Here is a 22,461-nt window from a genome sequence, read left to right as displayed (position 1 = left end):
AGGCAACTTTCTAAGACTTTTATCTACCAAATTCTAGCAGAAGAAGAGGTAAAAGGAGTTTCCTTAGGGAAGAAATCACAGATCCCAGATAAATCTGAATTTCTGCATATTCATGTGAGTAAATCTGGATTACTTTAAAGGTAAGGGGGGGGAGGTAGGTGTTTTATCAAGGTTTTTAAAGAGGGTTCAGTTATTTATACACAACTTTTAAGGTTTTGTTTTTTTTTTTAGTCTATCACTGGTATTCAGCAGCATGGACAGCAGCAGCAGGTGAATTTATTTTCTTCGAATTCTAGAGCTAGAGCTGGGGAAGACTAAGAGGTCCCCTAGACCAGCAGTGTAGACTCAAATAGATATGGATCCCAGGAGGCTCCATACTGACTTAGAAAACCACAAATTAACATCATCTATATTTTATTGTATTTTTATCTATTTTGTTAACCATTTCCCCAATTAAATTTCATCCAGTTCAGCTGCACTCTAGGCTGAGGTTATGATCCCTCCACTCTAGTCCACACTCTACAGAAAGCATCCCAGACAGATCCTCATCTAGCCTTGAACAATGCAAGAGAACCAAGCTCACACCATCAGGCCCATTGCATCACTAGGCAATTCTATTTTTTAGGAAATGTTTTCTACTCATCAGAAGTCGACCTCTGAGAAATATCTGCTCAAACTGGTCCTACTTCTCTCTGGTACACCAAAATGGAAATCTAATTATTCCTCCGTGTAACAGCCTTTCAAATTTCAGAACATCAGGTCTTTTCTCCTGCAGGTTAAACAAATCTACTTCCTATGGCAAGGTTTCCAAGTCTTCTTGGTGTCTCCGGTGATTCTTAACTCCAGATGATCAATATCCACCTTTAACGTACTGTCCAGAATTGAAAACAATGCTCTGAAAGTGGTAGGACCAGTACAAAGTACAATGGGGCCAGTCTTTCTCATGACTGGAACACCATCTATTCAATTCACACATTCATTCATTAACCATTTATTAAGCAACTATTATGTGTAAAGCTCTCTAGTTCTATTAATGCAGCCTAAGGTCATGTTAACTATTTTTGGGTGCCATATTACCCTGTTGACTCATATTGAGCTTGTGAATCAACTACCACACCTAGAACTTTTTGACATGAATGCCTCTGTACATAAATGCTTAGTGGATGACCACCTCCCCCCCCACCTCGCTATTCTGGTAATGCTGATCTTTTTCATTCTAAATGCAGGTTAAATTTCAACTTCTTAGTTTCAGCCCATCTTTCCAGCCTGTCAATATCTTTTTTTTTTTTTTTTGCAAGACAATTTTGTTGTTGTTGAGTCCTTTTTAGTCATGTCTGATTCTTTGTGTCCCCATTTGGGGTTTTCTTGGCAGAGATACTGGAGTGCTTGGCCATTTCCTTCTCGGGCTCATTTGACAGACGAGGAAACTGAAGCAAACAGGGTGAAGTGACTTGCCCAGGGTCACGGAGCTAATATGTGTCTGAGGCACGATTTGAATTCACAAACATGAGTATCCCTGACTCTGGACCCGGCACTCTATCCACTGTGCCATCTAGCTGCATGACAATATTGAATGACAGTACTCATCCACTATATCCCAGTTCTCTATTATTGGCAAAATTCCTATTATCCTGATTATGACCTCTTCAAAATTCTTAAATGCACTGTCTAGAAATCTGCTCCGTCCTTAGTTCCTCCTATCTTACTCTTGTTGACGTTTTATCCAACCATTAGACAGCAAGTTCTCTGACAGTAGGACTTTTTTTTTCTTTTGAAGTCTTCCAAAGAGCAGGTACTTAATGTGAACCTAACTGAATTTGCTGAATATATGCTTTCATCAGGGGATAATTTATTAGAGACTTGCAACAAGGCAGAGGTGACATATTTTTCTTTTCTTTCTTTTTTTTTTTTTTAAGGAAACAAAGTTAGGAGAAAGACATTAGATAAAAAAAAAAAATCAAAATGCCAAAAAAAGCTTCAAAGACTAGTAGAGTAGGCCGAAGCTAACAATATGAAATGTAATTGTATTGAGCCCTACTAGGTTTGGGTTGGATTTAGGCCACAGTAAGTAGAAAGCTCACTGTTTATATACAGTACCTTCCTCCTTTCCCACCCAATCCCTAAACTATGAGCACATAATATTGAGTTCCTTCTTACATTTAGAACATATTCTCCAAATTGTGAATAATACCCCATATCTTAAGGAGCATTCTGTCTCCCCTCAGAGAGTGGAAGACCTATGTGCTGCCTCAGACACTTACCTACTATGTATCCCTACGCACGTGCAGATGCATTAAATGTTTGTGTTCATGGACCTGAAAATACGTATACTCCTTGAGGCCAGAGACCATTCATTTTTGTCACTGTGTCCCTGGCACTAGAACAGCTTCCTGCTAGTTGACTGCAAGTGGCCAGTATAATCTAGAGAAAAGCCTACCAAGAAGATACTTAGGAAGTGAAAAGAGAGGGGGAGGGAGGGAGGGAGGGAGGGAGGTGTGTGTAGGTGTGTGTGTGTGTGTGTGTGTGTGTGTGTGTGTGTGTGTGTGTGTTCGAGCTCGTGTTAGGTTTTTTGGTTAATTTGGATTGATTCCCACCCCCACCCCCGCCCCCTCCAGGAAGAAAGGAAAGTGTGTTATGCCGGCAGGGTGAGGATAGCAATCAGAAAGAAGGCTGGAAAGGGAGTAGGGTAGCAGCAAGATTGTGTATGACTTGAATGTCAAGCAAAATACCATCTGCAAAAAGTTCAAACAAGCAAGGCAAACAAAAAATTTTGGAGATAGGAGTGACATGACCAAATATGTGAGAAAAATTATTCTGGTAGTTGTAAAAAAGACCTTTACTTGTTGTATGAAAGGGGAGGCAGCCTAGAGTAACGGTAATACGATGTTAGAGGGCTTTTAAGATAATGTGCATAGGTGGTAATGACATGCTATACTATGATGGTGGTTGTTAGAATGGAGCTGTTGCTGTTCAGTCGTGACCCCATTTGTAGTTTTCTTGGCAGAGATACTGGAAAGGTTTTCCATTTCCTTCTCTGGCTCATTTTATAGATGAGGAAACTGAGGCAAACAGGGTGAAGTGACTTGCCCAGGGTCACACAGCTACATTTGAACTCAGGTTTTCCTGACTCCAGGCCTGGTGCTCTGTGAGCTATGCCATCTAGACTGCTCTAAAATAGAGAGGAGGAGACAAGCGCAAGAGATATTGAAGAGATGGAATCTATAGTGCTTGGTAAGTGACTGGATATGAGAAGGGAAGAGGAGATAAAGTATCATTAGCTAAGGGGAGGCCCTTAGGTCATCCGGTCCAGCTCTCCCATTTTACAAATGAGAAAACTAATGGCCAGAGAGGTAGCACAAGAACACATGGGTATTAAGTTAAAAAGTCAGGATTAAAAGGTCCTCTGACTTCAAATCTACACACCACACCTGCTAATATGTCCAGGGAAGACTGGGTGAATCACAGTGCCACAGAAAGAAAGAAGTCAGGAAGAGGAAGAGTTTGTGAAGAGTAATATAGTTTAAGGCAAGTTGATCCTGGGGTGCCAGAGAAATGTCTGGGTGAACATGAAGATCTGGAGCCAAGTAAAAGATTAGGTCAGACTAACACGTTATTAATACTTTTTGCCTAAGGTAGTTCAAATACCTAGGAATCCACCAATATTGTCATCCAACTTACAGTCCTTCTCCTCTTTCCCACAAAGATGTCAGGAGATAACATGCCAAATGCCTTCCTGATAGGACACCTCTGGAATAATCTCCCTGATCTACCAATCCTTTCAAATGAAGTTACAATCTGTCATGACTGGTCCTTCATGAATCCATGTTAGCTCCTAGTGATCACCTCCTTCTTTTCAAAATGCTCACAAACTATTCAATATCCTTTTTTTAGAACTTGGCTGGGAATCCAAACCCAAGGGAGATAGCATGCCCTAGTGGAAATCCTGGGTTTGTAACTGAATATCCTGGATTAGAGTGTCAGTTCTGCCACTTAATAACTGGGTGATCTCAGGCAAACCATTTATTCTCACTGGGCCTCAGTTTACTGTATCAACAAAACAAGAGGACTGGACAGGATGACCTCCAAGAGCCTTTCTAGCACTAAATCCTATGATCCTAGGAATTATGTTTATCAAATCCTTTTATGTTTATGAAATCCTCCCCCCCTTTTTTTTTTTGAAAACCAACACAATCAGTTGGTCATCTCTAATTCTTCAAAAATTACCAACTGGTTTGTTAGCCAAGTCTACAAGTTACTTCAGGACGGCAGGATTGAAGGTATATTAATTTAAGGGGTAGAGGTGCTCTCTATTTCCTCACCTGCCCCTGATCTCTAATTCCCTCTCCATCATGCGTGTAATGACCTTGTTAGTCTTTTCTGAATCACCTGCTTGGCTCTCTCTCTTTAAGAAGGGCATGTGAGGTGAGCTAGGTGGGTGTCATGGAGCTATACAAAACTGAGAACCACCAGGCTCATGGCAGTGCCAAAGCAGGAAGGAAAGGGAGGAGAAGGGTAAGGGAGGGTGGTGAAGGATAGATAGCAGCTGGCCTTGGCCTACCCAAACATCCCCTTCGCAATGCCATCCCTGTGTGATCACTGAGGGTATCCAGACAAGGACTTGGCACTCTAAGCACCTCCCTAAAAGCTCTGGCTGACAGCTGGCCTCATACTCATAGATCACAGCTCCCCACCCACTCCCAAACAGTGGGTGAAGAACCACTTATGCCAGGCAAAAGGAGAGCAAATCCTGCTCGTCTTACAACCAGCACAGCGCTACTTCCAAGTGGAGGTCCAATCTGAGCAAGAGTTTTTCCATAAAGACTCAGGATATAGGCTGTCCACTGTACAACTACAGGTAAAACCCTATTAAGAAAACAAGAAGGTTCTACCACACACACAAAATTTCTATTGTGGTACAATTTTATGTTCTGGAAAGTACATTCCCAGTCTGCTGGAGCTGCTGTGAATGCCCAATTAAAAGGAAGTGCTCAGAACCAGAAAGGGAGAGGGAGGTAATATACTCCCCAATCCTTCCTTCTACCTCCCTCCTTAGGGAATGGTTAGTGTGAGAAGGGAAACTTGGAGGGTAAAGAGAATTGAAGGTTAATCACTGTTTTTATAGATAGGAAGGTGAGAGAAGCAGTACCCTAAAGGAGAGATGCAAGGAAAGACAAGATCACCCTCCTTCACCCAAAGAGCCATCAGGCTGAGTCTTCCTCTGGCTAAGTTCAACCCCAAGGAAGACCTTTGCTGCTTTCACAGGCGGTTGGTCCATTAGTCACAAAGAAGTAGCTGGATGCGAACTTCCTACTTGAACCATTCTTGGTCCTGACAAAGCTATTTCTCTATTCCTGACCTCCAAATCAAAGTCAGCACCTTCCCCACAATTTAAAATAACAATGCTGACATTATCTTTAAAAGAAAACTAAACTAAAAGGCTTTGTTTCAAAAGAATTTTTCAAAAGGAACTGTACAGGAGGTCACTCTCAACGTCAGGTGAATCTTTTAGGGGGAGGGCGCTCTCAGATGGGCTCTCCGTTTTCTCAGTCCCCCCAGGGACTAAAAGAGTAAGCTAGCTCATTAGAAAACTCACCCGTTTTCTCCTATCCTCTGAATTTAAAAGGAAGAGAGGAGAGGGAAAGAAGATTGCCCACAGGAAAAGGCTACTCTCAAGAGTTTGGGAATCCCAAGGCAGGAATGAGTAATGGGCTTTCTCCAAAGAAGTCCATATCAAAAACCCCTGTTGATAAGCTCAATCTGCAGATAGCTTATCTGAAGCATATCCCAGCCATATGGTGCCACAAACTTCTTCTGCCTGTTGCTTCCACAACAAAAGGCCACCATACTACTGCAGCCAGAAAGCCCAATTTGATAGGGCCAATCCAGTGCCTAAATTTGCATTTTTACTTATGCCCTGGCCTCCACTTTGATACATGCCACCCCCCTCCTTGTCCATCCCCTTTTCAAAACACATCATACACACACAGACATAGTGTAGATACGTGGACTCTGTGTGTATCAGGTGAACAAAGAGTAAACCAGATGTCAACTTCAGAAATGGAGCTGCCGGGTGGGGGAGGTTTACAGGAGGCAGCTCCAATGCAGACAATGAGCTTTTCTCCAAACACTGGGGAAGGCAGGCAGGCGGGTGGGTGGGGCGGGCCTTGGGGAGTGGCTATTTAAAACACTTGGCTTCTTTTATTTCACCACCAGGGAAGTGAATTTGGTTCCTAAGCCAGAGCAAATGAAGTCATTTTGTTTCCACGCATTTTCTTTGCATTTCTGTAATGCCTTATGAGGTGTATATACATCGGGGTTAAAAGTCAAGCTGTCCCTTCTTAAAACTAAAAATCTGAGCCCACTTAAGAGTTAATGTTTGGGCAGAATTTTTAGCAATTCAGTGTGTGTTTGTTTATTCCAAGTTTAAATGAGTAGAAAAAAGCATCACTGGAGAAGGGTCTGAAGACCAGAGAATTGGAACCGACATAGTCAAATGCCATAAGAGTGTGAAGAGCAGTAGACAAAGCTAAGAAAACGTATGGTTTTATCAAGTGAATCCAACAGGATTTCCTCAATTTTTGTTCCTTACCATCTCTTCAGAGACTATTAACAGTTGGTAATAATATGCTAATCTATTTATTTAATTTACTATTTCAGGAATGGTAAAAAGAAAGGAGGTCACTGGTTTGCAATACTGAGTTCATCAGCTTGTGGCATTCAAAAGAGGGGGAAAAAATGTGTTCGGATGCATGCTGGGATAGGAGAAAATCCAACACCCATGTCTTCTCAGCCTCAATGGTGGCTGGCTATATGGGCACAGAGGGGCACACATGCTATTTTCCCCAGTTACCCCCCTCCCCACCTAAGTATAACAACAGTCTCTGATGAGCTTTTCAAATTTTTGTGAACATTCTCAGTTTAAAAAAAAAAAACAAGCTCCCCTTTCATGTTAAGTTGAGATTTCACTTGAGTTCCATCCAAAGGCAGAGCTGTACTGAATTATGATAATTAGAAAGCTGTGCCTATAAAAAAAAAAAGCAGTTGATGCATTTTAAAAAGTTCATGCCAGAGAATATAAGTTCAATATGTTCTCACATAATTAACATTTCCCACCATTAGCAGCAGTTTTTCAGTTTATATCTCTGTAAAAACAACAGCCTTGACATTGTTTTACACTCAGTCAACAACGTTTAAGTCACTTTACACAAAAGTCTAAACTTTGTCAAATACCTACGGGCAATCCCAATCCTGCTGCAGGCTACCGATTGTGATTCTAAACCAGCTCTCCCTTTCTTCTTTGAAATTTATTCCCCAGCTCAGGAAGAAGCCATCCTAACTAAAACTACTGAGGAAGATCTAGCAAAACAAATAGCTGCCAGCATCTGGAGAAGGGCAAGATTAGTGAAACAAGGGAGAGCCAGGATAGGCCAGGCAAAAAAAAAAAAAAGAGAGAGACAAAGGATGAGTGAGAAGTGATGGATGCCCTTGCCAGGACTGCAGAGAATCCTGAAGGGCCCTATGGCCTTAGCCAATCCAAAGAAACAATCTGCCACAGTTTGCAAAGTTCCCTGGACCTTTCAAGGCATTTCTGGAGTATTAACCCCCCAACCCTCAAGTTAGAATACAGAGAACAAAGAAGAGCCCGGTCCAGAGACCGGAAAGTTACTCTCCCAACAAGCATTTTTTTTTAATGGTCAGAAGCAACTAATCTTGTCACTAGGACAAAGTCCAAAAGGGTCTAGAGAAACCTATGAGCTTCTACTCTGAATTCAGGTACTACTAGACAGAGATAGTGGCTCATAATCAAAACATTAGAGATTCTAATGAGAGGTCTCAGGAGTTAATCCAAGCTCTGACAACACAAACATTCTAAAATTTAGAGCATGTTTTAAAAAAAAATCAAAGAATTTAAAGAGCAAGAAATTCACTGTTACAAACTATATATTAAGTTGGGAAAAAACTAATAGTAAGAATGGGGACTAAATTGGCTAATTTTTTAAAATTATTGAAAAAAATCATAAACATTGAGGTCACATTAAAAGGAGAGGTTCAAGTGGGTCACTTGATTTTATCAACTTTGTGAAAGCTCAAGATGAAAAGATGGTATTAATGTAGGCTCAAAGGAAGCCTGGCCTATAATTTAAACACTACATTGGTTGCATGAACCCCAACTCAACTTTTAAGTCATTCTCAGTTCCTCTTACCAATCATCAACACAGTCACTTCTTAGGTCTCCCACATTAGCCTGAAGTTGTCAAAAGATGAATCAATTTATAATATTGCTTTCAGAATCCAGTGATATGCCCAATGAAACCAACCACTTCTATTAAATAAACTGCATGTGGTGAACAACAGTTAGCTGGAGACAATGCACTGCATATTTTTAGACAAAATCGGGGCTCCAACTTTCCTGCTCTCCTGGGGGTGAAGCTCTCCAAATTTTACCAGGAACTGATATAAGTTCTCTGCATACCTTTTCCTCCTCAGTGATTTTTTCCTTGCTGCTAATCTGGCCCAAGACTAGGTCCAAATGATTTCAGGCTTAAAGATGAGCTACAGACATTCTACAATGAAAGTGGTTATTACCACTCTCGTATATTTGTACAAACCTAGACGATCAACTACATTCCAATTTCCACTTAAGGGCAGTATAATTAACCTAACGGTTAAGACTGAGATGAAAAGTAATCAGGATAGATGATGTTTCTCTGATACATCTAAATACATAAAGAACATGTAATCTCTAAAGGGAGTAAACTTTGAAGGTATGACTCTTGGATTTGATAATACCTTTTTTAAAAATCTTTATATGTAGGGGCCTCAATTCAACAACTGAAAACATGACTACAATATCTTTGCTGTTATAAACTACAATTATCTCCTACTTTCAAAATTTCACCCATAATTGTTTCATTAAAGAGGGTTGGGGTTTTTTGTTGTTTTTTTTTATTTGCAGCTGCTCTATGCTGTCAAAAAGCAGTTTCTGTCAAACTGAGATATAGGGTCAAATAGTTCAAAAATATTTTTTTTTCTTAATGTCACCTTACTTTAAAAAATAAAAAAGGAAGGAAAGAAAGTCTAAGAAATGTACATTCAAAACCTCCAGAGTGAGACTACCTACAAGTAGGTACATTATCCTGTCAGTGAAAGGACAACAAAATCTCTAAACTCAGTCCAGGACTCTCCCTGACCTTCTCTTCCCATACCAACACCTCTCCTCTAGCCAACAGTTCCCCTGCAAAAGCCCTCACACAACAGAATTCATTATCTGAAATTTAAGATTCACTTTCAAGTCTATTTCACAGCAAACTGAACATTCCCCCCCTGGCAACTTTAGGTTAAATTTCATTAAGCAGATGTGAGGATTTTTTTTTAAGGTCAAAAACATCAAAATCAACATCTCTCCTCACATGTTCTTGTGTAGCTGGCACTCAATTTCAGGGACTTTGTAGAGCATCACATACAGTGGTCAAGAACTAAGCACAAAGCTTTCCCCTACAGTCCTGTTGTTCTTCAGGTTGTTTTTCCAATTAAAAGGACAAAAGCAAGAATAAAAACAAAATATTCTGATATTCCATCCAAATCATTGGTCAAAATAGAGCCCTTGTAATAAAAATGACTTAGGTCTGGGTACCCACATACTATCAAGAAACAACAGATATTCCTCTGGCACTTAATTTCTGAATCAGCTATTATTTATCACAACATAACAAATATTTGACACAGTTTTACATTAGAATAAAACCTAAAGAGAAAATCTAGGACCACTCCTGGAGATACAAAGATTAGAGGAAAAAAATAAGCTTTTCTCCTCAGAATTATTCATAGTTTACAAAAACTAAACAACCCACTTAAGAGTTCAGGAGTCACTTTTTAATTAGTCCTAGCATTTCCTTCCGAAGGGAAGGGATTTCTTTGCCAAATTGCCTGGCTGGCACCTATTTTTAAGGAAAGTTAGCCTTTGCTGCTAACCCTGCCCAAAGACCTAATAAAGGTATTCCCAAGCTATTTCTAGAAATGACAATTTGCTAGGCAAATCCTGCAGGGAGCCATTTTAAATCTAAAAATCACCAGGAAAAAAAAATTCTGACTGTGACTCCCAATTATTATTTTAATACATCGTTGTAAGGATGCCACTGGGTCCTTCAGCTGAATATTTCCATCACATATTATTTTCAGTCTCTGTATAGATTTATACATTTTGCCATGCTGTAGAATGTCAAAACATCCTGCCTAAAATGTACTTATTCAGTACAGAACTGTAATCCTTGTTTATTCACGTAACCACCTGTACTTAGCACCCCTGAAACAGCAACTAGGCTGCAGTTCAAAGAAAAAAAATCAGGAAGAGAAAAAAAGAAAGGAGTCATGTGGTTAACCTGAGCTGGGGAATAAGTTATACTGTAGCTTTTGTGCAACAGGCTGTTATTTCCAACCTGTAGCACTTTTTTAATAAAAAAAATATGCGGCAAAATCAGAAAAGGCTTGATGGCTGCTCTTTCAGTTCTGGGCTTCTTCCTCCCAAGGTAGTTTTGTTTTTGTTTTTAAATGCATGGCCGGCCTTTTTATAGGCAGAGTAACTGGTCTCTAAGTTTCCAGTACTTACTGAGGTCAATTTTCATTTCTGCAAATCAAAGGCAGCCACTTGCTTCTAATAAGTTAACAAGTCTCCAGAGAAATGGTGGTGGTTGGTATTTCATTGTTTCATAAATGTTTTTATACAGTAACACTATGCAACTTAAAACATTTTCTGAAAATACTAACAGAAATAAAAATCGTGATCTGTATTTTTAAAAGAGGTCTGAGCCAGCCCCCGATGTTTTTCTGCTACGTAAAATGCTGCTCCACCTCAAGAAAAATAAAGCAAACAAAACCCCGGCAAAGAAAAGGAAAAGATTCTTAACAACTTCTTACTCCCTTTAAAGTGTACGGCAGGACTTTGGGAAACCAGGGCTAGCAGAGCCGAACAAAGGCTGTAACCACAACCCGCTCCGGTTTTCTCCTCTAGATCTTTTCTGGGTCAGTAAACAAACAAATAACCCCTAGGTTTCCTACCGAAGGGAAGTTTTCCAGGGAGAATCTCCTCCTGGGTTTGGTGGTAACTGCGACTTAGTCTTTTTGGGACACAATGTTTCTGCTGACTCCCGAAAATTTTCCACTTGAATGTGCAATTAAGCAGCGGCGGCGGTGGCGGCAGCAGCAGCAGCAGTCCTAGAGGAGCAGCAGAAAAGAGCATGCCTTCTTTCATCTTTCAGAAGCCCCCCAAGTCCCCCAAACAGCACCACTTTCAGAAGCAGCCCGGGAGTTCGAGGTCTGGCTGTCTGTCTGTCTGCCTGGCTGTCTGTCTGCCTGGCTGTCTCTGTGTGTGTCTGCCGATGGATTTCAGAGGCGGGCGTTCTCAGGGCACCGGGCTGCGCGGGCTCATGTCAGGCAGGCTGGGCGCTGCTGCCGCCGCCGGGGCTAGGGCCGGGGCCGGGCCGGGGCTGGGCTGAGGCTGCTGCAGGCGGCGGTGGCGGCTGCTTCTCTACCCAGCCTCCTGCTCGCTCCTACTAACTTCTTCCTTCTTGGCGAAAAATGTGAAAAATGTCAAAGGTTTTGTGCGTCTGTTGAGCGCTTGTGTGTGTGTGTGTGTGTGTGTGTGTGTGTGTGTGTGTGTGTAAGCGAGAAGGAAGGGGGATGAGGAGAACGAGAGCTGTGTGTGTGTGTGTGCGCGTGTGTGTGTGAGGGAGTGTGTGAAGCTAAGTGAGAAACACTGAGTCAGGGAAAGCAGACACAGGAGGAGCAGGGCTGGAACGCGAGCAGCCGCCTGTTGCAGCGCCGGCTTCACACTCCGCAGCAAAACTCCATTTCAAGAACTTGCCAGGCTCGCGCTCTCTCGCCTTTTCTGCTCCGGTCCCTCCCCACACCCCGGCTCAACTCAGCTCAGCCCAGCTCGCGGACGGACAGACCGACCACGCTCTACACCTTCCCTGTCTCGCGCCTCCCCCCACAACCCCCCAGCCGCGCGCTCTGGTCACCTGCAGGGGGCCCGGGGGAGGGGAAAGGGAGGAGAAGGAGGAGGGGGGTCAGCGGCCAGGAGAAGGGAGGCCACGGGAAAATAACAGGAGACCCCCCCCCCATCCCCCGCCCCGCGCCCGCTGCCCGCCGGCCGGCCCGCCCGCCCGCCACACACAAAGCAGACAGACAGAGCTCGGGAGGGAGAAAGGAAAGAGAGGGTGACGCTCGTGCAAGGGTCCCTGCGAAGAGGCATCCACCACCACCACCCGCGGCACAAACTTACCTTCCACTCCACCTTTGCAAAAACACCTCCAGCTTCTTGCAATTCAATTGCAAACTTCTTGGCTGCGCGCGCCGGGCGCTGCTCGCACTCTCGGGTGTCTCTCCCACCCCCCCTGGCCTGGCCCGGTCCGGCCCGGCCCCAGCCCCCGGCCCCGGCCCTGGCAGCCCCCACCTCTCCACCTCTCCTGACTGGCCCGGCCGCCCTCTGCCAGCCCCGGCCCCAGCCCGGCTCCGCTCTGCTCCCCGGCTCCCGCTCCCCCGCTCCCTCGGCTCCCCGGGGCTGCGCGGCCGGGGTCTTTTCCTGCCGGCTATTTTTGTGGGTTTCACTGCATGAGAGGCTGCCCGGGCCCAGCTGCCCAGAGCTGCCCGCAGGATTTAATCAAGTCTGAAAAAGTGCTTAGCGGTGCCCGCGAGCCGGCGGCGGCCGCGGCGGCTGTTTGGGCTCGGGCGGCGCGGCGCGAGCGATGCTAAGAATGTTCGGAATGAGAAGAGGAATGAAATGAACGCGAGGACCGAACTCGCTCAGGAGGGGTGGGACCTTGGTGACGTCATGCAGCCGGCCGCCCGGGGACCGGGGGCGGGGCCTGCCGCCGCCGGTGACGTCATAGGGAAGTCCAGGGCAGCGAGGGGGCGGAGTCGAGGGAAGGAGGGACGAAGAAGGGGAGGAGGAGACAAGAAAGAGGGAAAAGGAGGGAAAGGAAGGAGGAGAGGGAAGAGGAGGAGGAGGGAGGGAAGAGGAGGAGAAAGGGAAGGAGAAGGGAGTGGGGAAGGGGAGGGGGAAGGGGCGGGCTAGTGCAGATAGCGGAGGGCTGGGTCTCGGGCCCGGGAGCTGGGGGAGGCCCCCTGTGCGCTCCGTGCGCACCGAACTGCGCCTCCGGCCGCCGGCCACGGCTGGCCTGCAATCCGGCCACTTGGCCCGAGCTCGGGGGTGGAGTTTCTCTTTCGCTGCGTACCCTGGAGCTCCCGCTTTGTCCGCAGCTAGGGCGGGGCGCAGAGAAGAGCTGGGGCCCGGCCACCTTGTCCTGGGTGGGAGGGAGGGAAGTGCAGATCAAGTTACCTGAAAGAACAGAGAGGGATCTCCCGACAGGCTGTGGGAACTTGGGGAAAGTGGCCTGCCCTCCAGCTTCTGCACCTCATTTTTCCCTATCTGTGAAATGGGAATAACGCTTGGCTCATAGAGCCAACTTAGAAGCTTTTAAACAATAGGGGTTCATTAATGAAAGCATGGCAGTGGACCGCCAGCCTGATATCGGAATTAGGACCATCTGGGTTCAAGTCCAATCTCTTATATACTGTGTGACTCTGCGTCAGTCACTGAACGTGCTTCTGGCAACAGAAGGTTGCTTTGTATAGGCAGTTTGTTCACCAAGAGTTTCGAACCATTCTCTTCCCTCTCTCTCCCCTTCCCGCAGTGTGCTAGGCACTAAGGATTATAAAGATGTAAAATTCTACAGTCCTTGGAAGCTCATGTTACACAGAGCATTCTGATACCGGAGAAAAGGAGTTTGCCTCCTTGAAAACCTATCATTGGGTTCATTCCTCAAGCACTTTTTAAGCCCGTTCTATGTACAGAGTGGGAGAGATAGACTTTTGCTTCGTCCCCAAGGAGTTTCCAGTGATTAGCAGACAGATGCACACAAATTACTCCGAATACAAGTTTGAATGCATCGAATGTGTATGACGTTCAAACAAAATAGTCTTGGTTGGTTTTAGAAGCGACTGATCACTTCTAACTGATGGAGGTGTAGTGAGTCGGCGGTGATTTAGAGGCATGATCAAATGCATGGACGCAGAGACCAGTAAATATAGACTATAGTTACAAAAATAATATAGCTAAAATGTACATAGCAGTTACTATGTGCCAAGCACTGTGCTAAATGCTTTACAATTATTATTTCATGTGATCCTAGGAGGTAGGTGCCATTATTATCCCCTTTTTACAGATGAGGAAATCGAGACACAGAGACAAAACGATTTGCCCAGGGTCACATCGTAAACGTGTCTGAGGCTGGATTTGAACTCAGGTCCTCCTGATTCCAGAGCCTGTACTCTATCCACTTCAACACCTACCACCCCCACCCCAGGAGGCGGGAGAGGCTCCCAAGTATCAGGATAAAAAGTTTGGATTTCATTTCATTGAGAGATTTTCTTCAGGGAGGTGCATAAGGAAAAGTCCTCTGGCAACAGGTGAAGGATGACTCTCCCCACCTTCATCTGTTCAAATGGAGACTCCCCACCCGAACCCTGTCAGTGCAGGCAGGTGGTCTCAGAAAGATCACGTGACCTTGGACAAGGACACACAGTTCCTAAGTAGTAGAACAGTGATATAACTGAGGTGTCCTGATTCATAAACCAATGCTTCATGTCTTGGCCTCCTCCCTTAGGAGTTCCCCTTAGTTCTCTGCTTTCTCTTGATTCTTAAGACCCAGTTTCACAACCCAATTTTCATTTGACATTAAAGTGAAAATAGTTATAGGTCCTCACCCTGGGAGGGGTTTTCTCTAGTTCCAAGAATGTCTCTTGAAACCCAAAGTGAGTGAGAATAGGACAGAAGCCCTCTAAAAGTTGCCTAATTGGCATAATCTTCCAGGTAAGTAACTCAAAGAATTTTCCAGGTATTAAACTCATTGATCCTCAGGGAATTAATTTTTTTTAATACTGGTTTAAATACTTTTTTAGACACATTTAAATTTTTTTAATACCCAGACATGAGTTTCCCTAAATTTATAAATTCATTTTCCTATCTCATTTGATAATCATCAGTCCTTTATTTATATTTAGTTCCATAGGGTCAGAGATGAATTTTAACTTAGTCTTGAGATTACTGTCTTTGAAATGAAATATTAGACCCATTTTATGGATTTGAAAATAGAGGCCAAAATAAATTGTGTTTTAGCCATTGTGCAACTGTTTTAGACACATATTTCTCAACTCTCCTCCTAAAACTTTGAATGTTCAAGAGTTTGTGTTATGTTTTTAAGATGATCCTCTTAGAATCATACACATTATGCTTTAACTTGAATGGATGACCTGGCTGTCTTCAAGTGAACAACCATGTGTATCTATGGGTATGCAAGCCCAACATTTCACTTTTCAATAGGATGGATTACCTGAGAGAAATATGAACATAACATGCAATCCACTCATTCATGTATATTTCCATTTTTAAACAAAATATTAAATTGACAGCACATTTTAAATAATCTATAACAAGATTTTTTATGAGTTAGAACAAAGTTCAAATTAATGCAACACCTACAAACAAATACAGTCCTCTTGTCTCTAAACTTCATTATTATAAACAGCATTTAGCTAACCTTTTCTCTTACCTATAGAACAATCCCAGGACTTACTTCCAGCTCAATCTATTCCTGCCTGCTTAGAGGGCTGGTGTTGATTGCTCTGAAATTCCTCTTCTGTCCTGCTCAGCGGGAGAATGCTTTTACCTTCTCCTAACAAAGATAGACTGTCCTCAGCCCCTCCAATCCGTGTATTCATTCCTTCATTCAAAAAAAAAATTACCTGAACATGGCATAGGCTAGGGACCCTAGACAAATGTTTAAGTTATAGTTCCCACCCTCTGCCTTTGAGTTGCTTATAGACAAAGACAGTCCACTACAGTATAGAATAGTACCTGGTCTTCCTTACTGGGATCATAGATTGAAAGCTGGAAAGGACCTTAGATGTCATCTAACCCAGCCTATCATTTTATAGATGAGGAAATTGTGGCCCAGAAGTTGTGACTTGCCCATAGATAATATGTGACCCAGTCAGGATTTGAACTTGGTTCTCATGACTCCAAACCCAAAGGTCTTTGCATTGTACCATGCCATCTTCCATGTCTGCCTCTTCAGTGTGGCTTTCCTGGGATGTTCTTTCTCAATCAGTGTCCGTAGCATCTACCTCTCAGGGTTGTCGTGAGGACCAAATGAGATAATATTTATAAAGCACTTAGTACAGTGCCTGCCACATGGTAGGCACTTAACAAATACTTTTTCCCCCTTCCTTGTAGTTACACAGCATAGCTCCAATTTATAACCTAAAAGGCACCCAAAACTGTTTTCCCCCTTTCTGTGTCAATAAATAGCTGAAAAGGTGATCAAATAATCCAACCTTCACTGGGAAGAGTACAGATGCATTTGGGGACCTCGGGTTCAAATCTTCACTGCTTTTTAATACCCATGTGACTTTAGGCAAGTCATTTAATCTCTCTGCACCTCAGTTTCCTCATCTGTAAAATGGGGGAGGGGAAGGGTACGGACTAAACAACCCGTAAGATCACTTTCAGCTTTAAATCTATGATACTGCAATAAACCAAATTTAAAATCCTAGTCTTCAACATGAAAAGAAACTTTAGAAATCGTCTCATCCATCGCTTATGCAAAGCATTAATATTCTCAATGGTAGCCCCAGTATATAATAACTGTCATCATAATGATAACACATTTCTGTAGTGCTTTAAAACTTAGAAAATGCTTGGAGACCACCAGCAACAGGGACCTCTCTACCACTTCCCCAGACACCCTGAAAACAGCCCATTCCATTTTTAGACAGCTCTAATTATTAAGAATGATCTTCTAATGCACAAGTCTAATCATGTCATTCTCCTTTTCAAACACTTTCAGTGGTTCTTAATTGTTTATGAAATAAAATGCAAATTACTTAACCTGGTATTTGAGGCCCTCAAAAATCTGTGTCCTACCTTTCTGGCCATCTCAAATACTATTGCCCTTTATATGTGATACTTTCAAACAAAATCAGACTATTTGGCATTTTCCAATCTCATCCTGCCCTTTCCTGCCCCTGTCTGTACTGTCTTCCACATCAAGAAAGGTCTCTACTCACATCTCTACCTGTTGAAATCCTTCTCCTCCTTCAAATATCACCCCTTCCACCAAGCACTCTGTAATCATGCCAACTATAAATGAAAACCTTCTTAAACCCCTTGTTTCTTTCTTCCTTCCTAACTTCCTTCCTTCCTTCCTTGCTTCCATCTTTCCTTCCTTCCTTCCTTCTTCCTTCCTTCCTTTCTTCCTCCTCCTCCTCTTCTTCTTTTTCTTCTTCTTCTTCTTCTTCTTCTTCTTCTTCTTCTTCTTCTTCTTCTTCTCCTCCTCCTCCTCCTCCTCCTCCTCCTCCTCCTCCTCCTTCTTCCCATCCTTATGCATTTACCATGCTATAATTTGGACTTCATGGAGCACCATCTCTAGGTAATTCTACACTCACTCTAGGTCTTCAGAGGATGGCTGCTCTCAGTGAGCACTAGAGACAACCCTAGAGGGAATAATCCTAAAACTCTAGTTTATAAGCCCCCTGCTGTGTGCTTCCTATTAACAATCATCCAGCAGACATGATTGGGTCTTAGCTAAGGCATTTACTAAGATAGTATCATAAGAAAAGTATCTACAAAACATCTTCATCCAGAAACCTGTGCTACACTCTCCCACAAAAAGACATAGCATCTATGGGATGAGTGGGCAAAAAAATTAAAGTTAGATGGTAATGAGCTAAAGCAATTTCCAATTATTTCCAATACTCCAGAACCTAGAAGTCCTTTTTCTCTTTGAGGGTACAGCACCTCTTCTGGGCAGGTTTCTCAGCAGCATTCCCAGAGTCTGCTACTTTCCATAACCCTTTCTCTTTTCTGCTGCCGTACCTTCCAGCTGCTTTCTCCCTCACGCATCTGCCTTTCTGTATCTGGGTCTGTCTAGAGTTTGTATCTCTGCTTCCTCAACTGTTCCTTTAACTCTCTCCAACTGTTGAACTCTCTGACTTCTGAATGGATATCTCTCATTCTGCTGCTAGATCCACAGTCAAAGAGGAAACAGGAGAGAGAAATCTCCTCCTCCTCTCCCATGCTATAGGAGTCTCCTCCACAAAGTACTTCTGAATCTGCACTCTCCCAAACTAACTGCTGTTCTTAGCTCTTCACTATTTAAAGCCCTACAGATGCACATCTAATTTTTGCTTGTCCAATAAGGTTTCTCCCTTCAATTCCATCAGAGAAAGGTGTTCACATCATCATGAAAGGATCAGGGAATAGATCCACCTTTATAGATAGTTTTACAGTCAATCAATCAATAAGTTTTTATTCATCATTTGCTGTGGGTCAGGAACTGCAAAAAGCTGGTGGTGCAAAGAAAGGTAAAAACAGCACTTGTTAATACCAAGGTAGGTGAGCGTAGTAGGTGCTCAGCTGGGTCTGGTGTCAGGAATATCTCAGTTAGAAACCTACCTCATAGTTGGTAGCTTAACCACTACTTGCCTCAGTTTCCTCAATGGTCCAAGGAAGAGGTCGGCCAGAAAATCACCTTCCTCATCATGGATGCCATTTTCTATTATACAGCTAAGAGTAAGGCCTTTCCCTGTGTTCTTTGTTCCTTCCTTTGTGGAAGGAACTCGCTCTATGAACTTCCTCCATCAGTTATCACCTCTTTTTTGTATCTTCCACCTCTTCCCTTTTGGCTCCATTTTCATCGTATGAGAGGCCTCCCCTATCTATTCAGCAACAACATTATCAGCAACACACCTTTCCTCAAACCTACTACTCCTTTCAGACCATCCTCCCCTGTCTCTCTTTGTTTTCCTTGCCAAATTTCTTCTTGAAATTGTAGTCTGTACTCACAGAGCTTAAATTTGACTCTTGTCAGGAAGCCTTTCCCAATCCCTCTTCTAGTTCCTTCCCTCTGTTGATTATTTCCAATTTATCCTGTATATGGCTTGTTTGTACATGATTGTTTGCATGTTAGGCTGTGAGCTCCTTGAGGGCAAGGACTACTTATTGCCTTCTTTTGTATCCTCAGCACTTAGTACAATACCTGATACATAGTAGATGCTTGATAAATGGCTCAGTCAGTAGACTGGGACTACTTCAGAATACCTTGTATTTACTTTGGGTTCCTTTTCCATTTCTTTCTTGAAACTCTTCTCTCCAAGGATACCAATGATCAAATCACCAAGTTCAAGAGCCTCTCCTCAGCCACCAGTCCACTTGGCCCTCTTGACCACTCCCTTCTTCTGGATAATTCCTCTCCTACCTACTGGGCTTTTATGACAGGGCACTCTTCTGGTTCCTAACCTCCCTCTGTGACTGCTCCTTTCCTGGCTCCAAACCTCTCTCCTTCTACATGTAGGTAGTTGTTTCTCAAGAATCTGTCCTTCACTTCCTTCTCTTTTCTCTCCCTCGGTGACCTTGTCCCCTCCCATATTTTTTGCTATTTCATTCAAGCAGATGACTCTCCTGTGTCCAGAGCTGTTCCACCTCATTTCTGCCAGCACTTTGAACTCAATGTGTCCAAAACCAAATTGATCATCATTTCTCCCAAGTCAGCTCTTCCTCCCAAGATCCCAATTTTTATTATTGACACTTCAATCCTCCCAGTGACCCCGCCTCCAAATGTCTGAATCACGTAAGATCCAGAGCTGGTAGGGCCACGATATAGGCCGTCAGGTTTCTCATTTTACAGATGAGGAATTGGGACCAAGAGACATTTGATGACTTGCCCAGGCTTACAGTTAGAAGTTGTCTGAGACAGATTTGAACACAGGTCTTCTAGGCCAGGACTCTATCCACCAAAATAGGCTGCCATAGGCTGCCACGTTTTCACCTCTGATGCCTCCCTTACCCTTAACTTTCATATACAACTAAGTCCTGTCCATTTCACCACCAAAACATCTGGGCTGCTAATTCAGACCCTCATTTCCTGGATTATTGCAATAATACCAATTGGCCTATATTAGTCCTAAAGGCATGGAGCTGGCCAGCCTTTTGTATATTAGGGACCCTTTGGGCAGTTTGGGGAAAGCTATGGACCCCTTCTCAGAATCGTGTTTCTAAATGCAAAAAGAAAAAAGACACTATTACAAAGGAAACAAATTATTTTGAAATAGTTACCAAAATATACTTTTTTCTTTAAGTTCACAGGCTCCAGGTTAAGAATGACTGGTAGAGGAAAGAGTACTTGATTTGGTGTCAAAGAACCTGGGTTCAAATTCTGAAGTTGCTCCTTACTATTTTTGTATTACCTTGGGCAAGTCATTTCTGGACTTAGAGTCAGGAAGACCTGAGTCTGAATCCAGTCTCAGATACTTAGTAGCCGTGTGACCCTGGACAAGTCACTTAGCCTCTGTCAGCCTCTGTTTCCTCATCTGTAAAACAGAGATAGTAATGTAATAGCATCTATTTCCCAAGGTTGTGGTAAAGATGAATTGAGATAACATTCATAAAGCGCTTTTGGAAACATTAATGTGCTATATAAATAAATGCTAGCTAGTATTCATTATAGTGACTCATTCTTATCACCTCTATTTCTTCATTTTTTTAAGAAGGAGAGGTTGGACTAAAATGACTTCTAAGGTCCTTCCCAGCGCTAAATTGATGCTACAATCCATTCTGCTCACCATGGCAAGATTTAGCTTCCTTAAAAAAAGATGAATCTTCTTAAAGCAGAACTCCAACCAAGAACTCTACACAGCTTAAAAAATCTTTAGAGTCTCCACACGGTCTATGGAATAAAGCCCAGACTTCAAGACCTTCCACCACCTGCAACCAACTTCCCGTTCAAGTTGTTTACTTAATATTCCCCTACAAGTGCTTATATTCCAGCCAAACCAGGGTGCTCTTTGTCCCCTGAAAAGGTCCCTCCTTTCTTTTTGCAGCATTACCCATGTCCTTCCCACTCCATCGAATACCCTTCCCCTGCATTGCCATCTGTCAGGAGCCCCGCCCAAATGCCACCTGTTACCACAAGCAGGAAGTCAGAGTTCTTGAACTGCGGGGGCAGGGATAGAACAGCTGCTACAGTTGTCTTCAGAGGGGCACCCACCATTCTTTGGATGCCTTTATGGGACAGTTCAAAGCAGGGTGAGCTCACTTCTTTGGGCTGGTTTTCCTAAACTGACCCTTAAACTATGGCTGGAGGTCTGATTGTGGCAGAAAGAGGAAGATCAGGAGTGTCAGGTGAGGCCTCTTCTTGGCAGAAGAGTGTGGCTCTGGGGAGTCTGGTTACCTGGGTGACTTCCCCAGGATGTCTGTGTTTGTATTCCCTGGGGTTATGTGTGAACCTGGGAGAGGCTTGCACAGTTCCTCTGACAGAGAAGGGGAAGCCCCTTTTGGGGATCTGTGTAGCAGCTGGAGGCCTGAGTTAAAGTAACCTGAAGGAAGGGGCCTTCTAGTCCTGAGGATGATAATACCGGGGAACTTGTACAATGCTGTGTTAATTACTTGGGACAAAGTGAAATTTCATAGCTACATTTACAATAAGCCTTACATTTTTTTTTTTACATCTTAATAAACCCATTTTACATGTTACATATCATCCTTCTGCTATATTCACTTATTTTTACTCTATTTAGTATTAAGTTCACAAAATTTTGACACGTTTCTGAATTCTTCACCATGAAATCATAATCACTATGTTGACTATTAAGTGTGCCTTTGACAAATAATATATTTTTCCAAGCCTTGCCTTGGTTATAGCCCATTGGTTTTCAATGAAATTTAACTCAGTTGAATTCCCAGGCCACTGAAATATATTTGTCTCCATCTCTTGGATAAATTTCTTAACCTTTCATGAGATATGACATGGTCAAGGTTGTGTTTTAGTAGTCCATCTCTGCTGAGGAATTTCTGTCATTCTAGAGCGATGTTACTTCTCAATACATCAATATTTTGCTCAGAATTTGTCATCTTCTCAATGGAGATAAGATTTTCTGGTCCATCGGAAGTAAACAAGCCTTCAAATAATTTGGAGTGGGTGTTTGACGTTCTGATAAAGATGCCAAGATCTTATAGGCTTATGTAAACTTCTGACAATAGTTTTGACATAGCTTTAAATGAAAAGGTGATTTTTATAAGTGACCTTTCTCCAATTTTCAGTACTCCAGTCTTTGCTTTGCCCATGGCAAAAAATGTTTCTTCACAGCAACAGTTATAAGCTTTTGTTTTACTGATCTTACTATATTTTCAATTTCAAGAAACCTATGACACCCTATAAGGGTGTCAATGACAATTCGTGCAGCCACCGATTCCCTCTCAACATCTTTGCCTGTTGTCTGAGAACTGATTAAATTATTTTGTAGTTCTTGGAATTGTTTTTCATTTTTTGACCACATTTTCCTTAGCATTATAGTTTAACTGACCATTATGGGCTTTAACGAGCCTTGAAATGCTTGCCTTTCCCACAC

General features: G+C 43.0%; 1 protein-coding gene across 2 annotated transcripts in view; it reads right to left on the bottom strand.

The window, feature by feature from the left end:
- The window catches only part of TEAD1 (TEA domain transcription factor 1), a 309,672-nt gene extending 297,309 nt beyond the window's left edge, over positions 1 to 12,363 (bottom strand). For both annotated transcript variants that reach the window (XM_036763073.1, XM_036763074.1), the window contains exons 1-2: positions 12,281 to 12,363; positions 11,056 to 11,211 (exon numbers count right to left, since the gene is read on the bottom strand). The gene's annotated coding sequence lies outside the window, so the exon portion shown is untranslated. The remainder of the gene's footprint in view (positions 1 to 11,055; positions 11,212 to 12,280) is intronic.
- Positions 12,364 to 22,461: the final 10,098 nt, after the last annotated feature.

This window comes from Trichosurus vulpecula, chromosome 6 (assembly GCF_011100635.1).
Source record: "Trichosurus vulpecula isolate mTriVul1 chromosome 6, mTriVul1.pri, whole genome shotgun sequence".
Classification (NCBI taxonomy): Eukaryota; Metazoa; Chordata; class Mammalia; order Diprotodontia; family Phalangeridae; genus Trichosurus; species Trichosurus vulpecula.
The sequence above is the reverse complement of the archived record's forward strand: the minus strand, read 5'-3'. Positions and strand labels throughout refer to the sequence as shown.